At 43.9% G+C, this 9,971-nt stretch overlaps 1 non-coding gene across 1 annotated transcript; it reads left to right on the top strand.

The window, feature by feature from the left end:
- Positions 1-7,243: 7,243 nt before the first annotated feature.
- LOC133369427 (5S ribosomal RNA) lies at positions 7,244-7,362 on the top strand. Its single transcript, XR_009758886.1, has one exon. It is a non-coding gene; the product is annotated as a 5S ribosomal RNA (ribosomal RNA).
- Positions 7,363-9,971: the final 2,609 nt, after the last annotated feature.

Genomic DNA, 9,971 nt, shown 5'->3' with positions numbered 1-9,971 from the left:
TAAAATCCAAGTTGGGCCGTGAAACCAAATGTGACAGCATAGGATTCCTGCATTGAGCAGGGGGTTGGACTCGATGGCCTTGTAGGCCCCTTCCAACTCTACTATTCTATGATTCTATGGTCTTCTATTCCTCAACAGTGTGGTTCAGGGTTCACATCAGCCATTCCCAAGTCAGCCAGCCATTCCTTCCAAGCAGGAAGATTTTTTTAAAAAAAAAATGTTGCAAACTTTGGAAATTTCCTAGCATGCTTATGGTCACATCCATACCATACATGTAAAGCACATTTAATGCACATTTAAAGCACATGCATTTCCCCAAAGGATCCAGGGAACAGTAGTTTGTCACGGCTGCTAGGATTTGTAGTTCTCTGTGTGGGTAAACTACAGTTCCCAGGATTCTTTGAGGGAACCCATGTGCTTTAAATGAGCATTACATGTGCGTTACACGTAAGGTGTGGATGTGACCATCTGTGTCTCTGGTTTTTCAGTGGCTCCATTTTGGTTCAGTCTCACCACCTGAGTTCACTATCAGAAGGAATGCTTGCCTAACAGTTACCCAATCATCCCAAGAGCCACATAATATCTGTGAGCTTCTCCTCTGAGAGCAGAGAGAAGGGGCTGAACTTGAATGGTACGATCTGACTTTAGATGGCCTCTCCCCACCACTACCATAGAAACCTCTGCATCCCTTGCCTCACTGACACAAAGAAAGAAAGCAAAGAAAGACACAAAGTGAGTGCACCAGGATCACGTGTGGATATGACATTCCATCTATAAGTCAATAAGGAAAGCAAAATGTATGCAGTGCAACAAAGACTTGCAAGGCATGATTGCAAAAATGAAACAACCCTGTAAATAATACTCTCACTGTAAATGGGCATAGTTTAGTGGTCAGATTTGCACCATTGTTTAGGAAATATATGATGAGAAACTTGATTTCAGTCAATAATTTAAACTGGTTTTTTTCTCGCTGATCTACAGCATGATTTTAAAACACTGATTTAAACTGATTTAACTCAATTTAACTCAATCCAGCCTGCTTCAGATGATGTGGGATGAGGGGGGGGATACAGAGAAAGGCCTCCAAAAATGACTGCAAGATTCAGGCAGGCTCATTTGGAGAAGACAGTCTTTCAGGTACCTCCCAAGCCATGACAATGGGCCAAAAAGCTGCTCCAAGGATTTGGGGCGAGAGGAAGATGGGTCCGTGACATCACAGCAACAGCCTGCAAGCACCCTCAACAGGCAGATCTTCCCATTTCGAATCAAAAGCTGTGTTTAAGAGCTTACACCAGAGTAAGAGATGCATGCGTGTTGTTCTCAGAGCAGCAAAACTGCCTTGGCCATTCTTAAAAGGGCATCATATATCTACAGCAGCAGTGGGGGATATTTTTTTCAGTCCAAAGGCCGCATTCCCGCCTTTCTGGGGGCCACATACGTGAGTGGGACTGGCCAGATGCAAAAGCTGGCCAAGAAAAGGGATGTGACTCTTGCCTTTCCACAACATGTGACATTCCAGCCATACAAACATCAGAGATTTTTTGTACACACACCTCTCCAAGGCATTATCACAGTTGAAGGACACATTCCAGCCAGGGTGTGCCTTTTGGGAGGGGCTGTGGCCTAGGGAGAATCCCCAAGGCCAAACTGAGAGGATTGGAGGGCTGCATTTGGGGCCTGGGCCCTGGGCCCTGGAGGTTCCCTATTCCTCCTGGTTTACACCCTATAAGTACTTAGCATATTCGCACATGGAAGTTGGCACTGATGGTGCAATCAACATATATCACATTTAAAACTGCCCCTCCACTTTCCCCACTGTCCAACCACAAGTAGTTGTATGCTCCTTGAGGCAGAGACTTGACTTTCATTATTTGTTCAGATTTGGTTATGTTACTCATTGACAGTCTATCAGGACTGTAGTTCACTGGTTACACCAAAAGGCTTTAACCACTCCTTATGTCTTTCTGTGAAGTGCAACATAATAATCATAATCATAATCATAGGCATGAATCACTCTTTGCTTCTGTATGAAAGACACACCTATCTGTATGCAGGAGAAGGCCTGGGGGTGGAGGGCAAATCAGGTAATCCCACGTATCAAACAGAAAAAAAGTGGGGACAGGCTGAACCGACCCAAATATATGTTTTGCCTTTTTTCTTATCTTAATTCTCTCCAGAAGAAAAGTGATCATACTTTGCTTGCCAAACCCATCTTACCTACTTCCCCTCTGTTCGGTACTGGTTAGGCCTCATCTTGAGTCCTAACACAGCACTGTGTCCAGTTCTGGACATTGCACTTTAAAAGGGATGCAGACCAACTGGAACAGGTTCAGAGGAGGGCAACAAGGATGATCAGGGGACTGGAAACAAAGCCCTATGAGGAGAGACTGAAAGAACTGGGCATGTTTGGTCTGGAGAAGAGAAGACTGAGGGGAGATAGGGTTGGATAGCACTCTTCAACTACTTGAAAGGTTGCTGCATAGAGGAAGGCCAGGATCTCTTCTCAATCATCCCAGAGTGCAGGAGACAGAATAATGGGCTCAAGTTGCAGGAAGCCAGATTTTGGCTAAACATCAGGAAAAACCTCCAAACTGCTAGAGTGGTACGACAGTGGAACCAATGACTGAAGGAGGTGGTGGGCTCTCCAACACTGGAGGCATTCAAGAGGCAGCTGGATGGCTGCTTTCTGGGTATGCTTTGATTTAGATTCCTACATTGAGCAGGGGGTTGGACTCGATGGCCTTATAGGCCCCTCCCAGCTCAACAATTATATGATTCTGTGACTATAAGGAAGGCTACAGTCCCTGGCATTCTGCAGAGATTAATTAGCCAGTCTTCAATAGCAGTGAGATATTAATTCAAGGCAGAGACACTTGCCAGGTTGTTGTTGTTAGTGAGAACGGATAGTTGTGCTCACTTTTCGTTATTACTCTTATTCTTTGCCCCGAACAGGATCCAATGCAGGCCTAGACTTCACCAATGTCCTGCTCCTGTCAGCTCCATTACTCCATCTGATTTCATGTATTTTTATAAGACTCAAAAAACGAATACCTACTATTGGAAATTATGACATTTTCCTACCCAAAGGACTTTATTTTTATTTTTATAATTTTTTTTTGCACCGACAATTACAAGCTGCCTGAGCGCCTTTGGTGTGTTATTTCCTGAAATTGTATGTAATTGGCTCTGAAAAGACTGGAACATAGTTTTGAAGTTGGCTAAAAGCATGCCTTCCTGATCACTACTTATATCATGTTATTTTGCACTTCCTGAAAATGGATTATCTTTGATAATAAATGCAAATTAGGGAGCAATAAATTACAAGTCAACCAATGTCTGATTATATGGAATATAATTAACTCCAGATTTTGTTGCCTGGTGTTTATCTTAATAATCATCTCCTCTACAGTAAAAGGGCTCAAAATTGCTTGTTTCTTTTTTCATTTCTTTTCCTTACAGTTATTATCTGTCGATTTTTTAAAAAAAAATATTCCCAGAGCATAGAATTAAACACTAACATAAAGTCCTTATTTTTGAAGGAATTGTTTGCAATTAATGAAGGGGAAATTGTCTTTCTTTCAAATATTCATCACGTTAAATGTTTGACCTGTTAAATTTGAAAATAATTCACTATAGTCATGATTCCCTGATTTATTTCTCCCAATCTACATTTTTTTAAAAAACAACAACCTGTTTTACTAAGAATTCAGATAAGAGATGGCCAGCATTGGTATTCTAGAGTTGCAGTATGATCTCCAGAAACTAACCAAGAGTCTGAAACAGTCCAATTCCTCTGGGGCTCAAAGTACCTTTTATCATATCAGCTTGATGTACCACCTGCAGTCATACCTGGGCGGACATAGCCGGGCCACAGCTTACCATGTGCAGGAAACCTCCTGTTCAGATTATTGCAATGCACTGTATAGGGGGCTGCCTCTGAAAATGCTCCAGAAACTGCAATTTGCCCAAAATAAGGCTGCAAGATTAACTGGAACTGGGCAATTTAACCATCTTACACATTTGCTTTTTCTGCAGAACTGGCTCCCACACAGCTGAAACAAATGCATATACTTTCCCTGTCCACCTGGCTCCATTTCTCTCTGTGATCTTCCCTGTGACAAATGTGTAAGCTCCTTGGCACAAAAGCAAGACACATTCCTTAAAAAACTGGACATCTTGTCCAAATGAGGAGAATAAAAATGAACACAAACTCTGGTGAAAGAAATGCAGGAAGACAATAAAGGGTTCTAAAAAATAATTTGAGGAGCACGTTGCTAGCAACATAAAAACCATCAACAAAAAAATCTTTACATTCAAAGCAGAAGACTATCTAGGGAGGCGGTTGGACCCTTGGATGACAAAGGAGTTAAAGGTGTGCTAAAGTAGGAGACTGCAGAGAAGCTAAATGAATTCCTTCCATCTGTCTTCTCAGCAGAGGATATAGGGTAGATTCCTGTGCCTAAATTAACTTTTGCAGGAAGGGGGTCTGCGGAACTGAGGCAAATGGTGATGAGAGATGAGATTCTAACCTTAACAGAAAAAAATAAAAACTGACCAATCACCAGGTTCAGATGGCATCCACACGAGAATGCTCAAAAACTCAAATGTGAGATTGCTGATCTTCCAAGAAGAATATGTAACTTGTCCCTCAGATCTGCCTCCATACCTGAGGACTGGAAAGAGGCCAGTGTAACACCAATGTTTAAAGAGGGATCCAGAGGGGATTCTGGAAATTACAGGCCACTTAGCTTAATGTCTGTCTCAGGAAAACTGGTAGAAAATATTGTTAAAGATAAAATAGCCACGCATATAGAAGAACAAACATTCCTGGAGCAGAATCAGCATGGCTTCTGCAAGGGTAAGTCCTGTCTTACTAACCTAATGGAGTTCTTTGAGACTGTCAAGAAGCATATAGATTAGAGGTGATCCAGTGGACATAGTGTACTTGGACTTCCAGCAAGGTACCTCAACAAAGACTCCTGAGTAAGCTTAGCAGTTGTGGAATAAGAGAACAGGTTCTCCTGTGGATCAGGGACAGGCTAAAAAATGGAAAGCAAAGACTAAGAATAAAATGGACAGTTCTCCCAATGGATGGATGTAAAAAGTGGATTCCCTCAAGTGGGGGTGTTTCGGGTTTTTTTAGACCCCTTACTTTTTGGGAGCAGGGTCCCTATGTCTCCAGCATCCCACGAGCCAATCAGCATGCAAGGGGGATGTGTTAGCCGCTGAGAAGAGCAGTCTAACACGCTTCCTTGGCCTTTCCTGCTGATTGGAACCAATCAGAGTGAAAGGAGGTGAATTAGCCACAAAGAAGACTCTTATCAGTAGCTAACACTCTCCCCTTACATGCTTATTGGCTTGTAGGGATGTCTGTTGTGGTGGGAGAAGGCATTAGCAAGGATCTTGTTCTCAATCCCACAGCAAAAAAGGAGGGTGTGGCTGTGACTATCATGAAGGGACCCAGCAACTTTGCTACTATGCTCCTGCCCCCAAGGATTGGTACTGGGATCTGTGCCTCTAGTTCATATGTGATCTAGAGTTAGGGGTGAGCAGTGACGTTTGCTGATGATACTCAATTGTTCAAGGTTGTTAAAGCAAACAGGGATTGCAAAGAACTCCAAAAGGACATCTCCAAATGGAGTGAATGGGCTGTAAAATTGCAAATGCAGTTCAATGCAAAGTGACGTATATCTTAATTATATTTTTGTAAGCATCACGCTACCCGTGAATGCTTCTGTGCTGCCATGTGGCTGCGCTGAAGTGTTCACGGGTAGCATGACGCTTACAGATGAGGAGGGCAAGGAAAGGCAAACTTTGGCTGTGATGGCAACAGCGAGGAAGAGAAGGCAGCAATGATGATGAGAGGGACGGCAGTGGGGGCCTAGTGGGTGTAGCCTAGCCAGCCAGAAGTGTAACCTAGCCAGCGAATGAGTCAGCAGCAACAGCAGAGCAGCAGCAGCAAGTCTAAGAGGTACGTAGGGAGTGAGGGGTGGAGGCTTGGAGACCCATGGGGAGTGGAGGGAGGTTTGGAGGCTAGTGGGGGGGAAGGGGAGGACTGAAGACCAGGGAAGGGGAGGTTTGGAGACCCGTAGGGGTGGGAGGGAGGTTTGGACACACTTGGAAGGGGAGAGAGAGAGATTGGGAGACCCATAGACAGGAGGGGTAGGTTTGGAAAGCCATGGAGGGGGAGGGGGAGGTTTAGAGACTCTTGGAGGTTGGGGAGGTTTGGAGGGTGACCCTTGCAGGGGGAGGAGGAGGTTTAGAGATCTGTGGGGGGTAGGGGTAGGTTTGGAGACCTTTAGAAGGGGTGGGGGTAGGTTTGGAGGGAGAGGGAGAGGTTTGGAGATCCTTGGAGGGGGAGAGCTTCAGCAACCAGTGTGTGCAGGGGGGGGCTCTGACAACCCATGTGTGGTGGGGTTGGGGTGGGGTGGGATTGGTGAGGAGTGAGGGGATGGCTGGGGCATCTGACAGATACAGAGGGAGGAGTGGTAGGGGGTGGTGTGGTTACCAAGAGGGGGAGTGGCAGGTGATGGGGAGATCAGCATGGTGCAGGTGCAGTGGCAGAAGTATCAGAGTGGCCATCACTCTGCCCGCACCAGCATTAAGTGCCATGTCCTCAATGAGCCCAGCATTAAGAAGCCAGGAAAGCAGGCTTGCCCCCACTGGCCCCTCCTAGCAGGACGGCTTGGATGTCCACAGGGAGAGATGGGAGAGCAGCTGTCCCCTTTGAATGAACCACAATCCCCAAATTCCCAGCTTTTTTTTTTTTAAGTGTTATTTTCTAGCATTTGTAAGAACCTGAAATGTGGGGTGAAATGTGCATTTGTTTCTTGTTTGTTTAGTGAGAAACTTGACCATTCCCACCTTTCAGATAAGTATTTATTTATTTATAAATATACATGCATACCACTATTTTGTTAAGAACATCAAAGCAGTTTTGCAGAGTTAAAAAAGCAAACAACCACCATAGAACAAAACCATTACAAATACAATAAAAACAAAGGTCAATTATTGCAAAATGACATCTTCTTAATTGCCTGCACAAGCCATAAGTATGGTTATTTATTTATTTGGAGTATTAACTTTCCCCCACCACCCGTATAATTCTTCTGGACATCCATGTAAGAGAATGGTGTCATTGTTAGGCTCAGGAATGCCCCAAGTTTTGACAAACTACAAAAAAAAATATTTGGAGGGGGAAAAAAAACCCAAAGGGGAGATAAATAAGACTGCATAAACAAGACTCTATGGCCATACTACCCTGAACACACCCGATCTCATCTGATCTCGGAAGTTAAGCAGGGTCAGGCCTGGTTAGTACTTGGATGGGAGGCCGCCTGGGAATACTGGGTGCCATAGGTTTAGAGGAAGCCAATGGTAAACCACCTCTGAATACCTCTGACTATGAAAATCCTATGAATAAATCCAATAAAGATGTATAGGGTCGCCATAAGTTGTAATCGACTTGAAGGTATATAACAATAACAACAAACAAGACTAAGAACTGCATGTGCTTAGTTGCCACATAATGCTGATCATGGCTGCATGCACACTACATTAAAAGCCCTTTCAAACCACATGGCTTCCTCCAAAGAATCCTTAGAACTGTAGTTTGCTGAGAGTGCTGGGAATTGAAGCTCTGTGAGGGGTAGAGATGGAATGATCTGTCAGTTTCAGTTCTCTCGTCTCATGTTTCCAATCTTAAAATCAGTTTTCCATATTTCTACAGCAGTTTGCAATTTTTTAAAAAAAATTGTCATGAAAATTCTTCAGCATTTTAATGTGATGTTTATTTATTTTATTTATTTATTTTATTCAGCTTATATCCCGCCCGACTAGCAAACAGCTCTCTGGGCGGCAAACATAGAAATTACATGTTCTTGTAATAAACACATTTTGCTTGCTGTTCTGACTAATGTACACATTTTTGCAAGACATTTATCCTAATATAATACATTTTAATGTTATTTTCATGAATATATTCATTTTTACACACAATTTCTCCCAATATATGTATTTCTGTAAATGCTGGTTGGAGAACTGCATTGCAAAATTCAGATAAGTGCGAATTTTGACGTGTGGCTGTTTCAGTTCTTGTATTGTTTTGAAAAGTGTTGATTTGATAGATTTGGCTTTAAATGTGAACTAATTGAATTTCTCCTAGTGAGGAGTAAACTACAGTTTCCAGGATTCCTTGGTGGAAACCATGTGCTTCAAATGAGCTTTAAATGTATGGTTTGTATGCAGCACACAACTTCCCCCAAAGAATCCTAGAAACTGTAGTTTGTTAAATGTGATGGAAATTATACCTCTGTGAGGGGGTAAACTACAGTTCCCAGGAATCCTTGGGGAGCTATGTGTGTCAACTGTGCAGTACATGACTTGCAGGGGAGAGACAGAAAAGGAGGGGAATGTGAGGGCAGAAAACTGGTAAGAATGAAATGGAGCCACAAGACTGCTGAATAGTACAGTAATACCTCAGCTGATGAAGTAGATGTGTTCCTGGACATTACTTCTTTGGTACCAGAGGTAAGAATAACATGGAAAGAATAAGGAGAGGTTCCTACCACAAAAAAAGGAGAGCAGTTACAACATATTTCAGCAAACATTTTATTCATAACTACAATATGCAGTTTTATTAGTTTATTAGTTTACAGCTGGTATAGCACAGTGGGGAGGAGAGCCTGGCTGGGAGTCCAGAGTCTGCGAGTTCAAATCCCCGCTCGTGTCTCCTGGGTGTCAAGGGCCAGCTAAAGATCACCCCCACAGTGAGTGGCTCAGGGGTCACATGCCCTGCCACCTGTGCAACCGTGCGCAAGCTGCTTAGTCCCAAGGAGCCCAGTTGCCCCCCAGCTGGCAGCTGCAGACAAGGAAGGGGCTGGCTTGTGCAGCTGTGGCAAGCTGAGCAGGCCCTAGCCAGCTGAGGAGGACTAGCCTCAGAGGGAGGCAATGGTAAAACCCCTCTGAATACCGCTTACCATGAAATCCCTATTCATAGGGTAGCCATAAGTCGGGATTGACTTGCAGTCCATTTCCAGTTTTCCAACAATACGCATGTCTGAAATGAAACAACCAGGTCAGGTAAGCATTGCATACAGACCACTTGAAGCTTTCTTTCAAAATGCATCCAGGGATGCCTGCCTTGCCTTTTCCCCCCCTTTTATCATGTAGCATCTTGCTATAGCAATCTAAAGCTTTGAGCAGAGTTCTCCTTTCTGTACACTCGACTAAGCATGCAAAGGGCAGCCACCACCACCTCCGCCACCGCTACCACTCTGTGCTTGGTATCTCTCTCTCTCTCTCTCTCTCTCTCTCTGCCATCCTCCCCTACACTCGAGCAGACGCATCTGCAGTAAACAGTGCTTCCAGGGCACCCAAAGCACTATTTATTGTGAAGGCGCTTGTGCCACATGGCAAGGAGCGCCTTTCCAGCTACATGTGCGGGAGCTGCCTGCAGCAGCTGCAATCCAGTAGACAAGGAGCAACATTTGGACTGTGTCAGTGTGTGACCCCCCACACCCAAAAAAGACTTTGTTAAAAGGAGATTTTTTCCCCGGAGGATTTGTTACCTGAGGTATTACTGTACCACACTGCACTGGGACATTTGGTTGCATGTTCCATGTGTGTGGTATTTGTTTTTTATTTTTTAAGAACACAATTTTGAGTACTTTCCTCATGCTTCAGATTTCAAATACACAGAGAAGAAATAACGGTGACGACCACAACAATGGGTTTTGAAAGTTCTTTTCTTCGGGCAGTAAGAGAATTCTGTCAAATTCTCATTCTGGGAAGTTACTCTGTGTGCGCGTCTGTCCCTTAAGTCTTTGCTGCAGCCGGTAATTCCAGACCTCACCATAAAAGCTCCATTTTCAAACTGTCCCTTGGTAATCGCTGCAAGGACTTAGACAAGTAAGACTATCCAAAGGCATCACTAAGGTCAAACTGTGGTTTGATTTTTATCCGAGAGATTG

This window comes from Rhineura floridana, chromosome 13, assembly GCF_030035675.1.
Source record: "Rhineura floridana isolate rRhiFlo1 chromosome 13, rRhiFlo1.hap2, whole genome shotgun sequence".
In the NCBI taxonomy this organism is placed as follows: Eukaryota; Metazoa; Chordata; class Lepidosauria; order Squamata; family Rhineuridae; genus Rhineura; species Rhineura floridana.
This window is presented reverse-complemented; position numbering and strand designations above follow the sequence as displayed.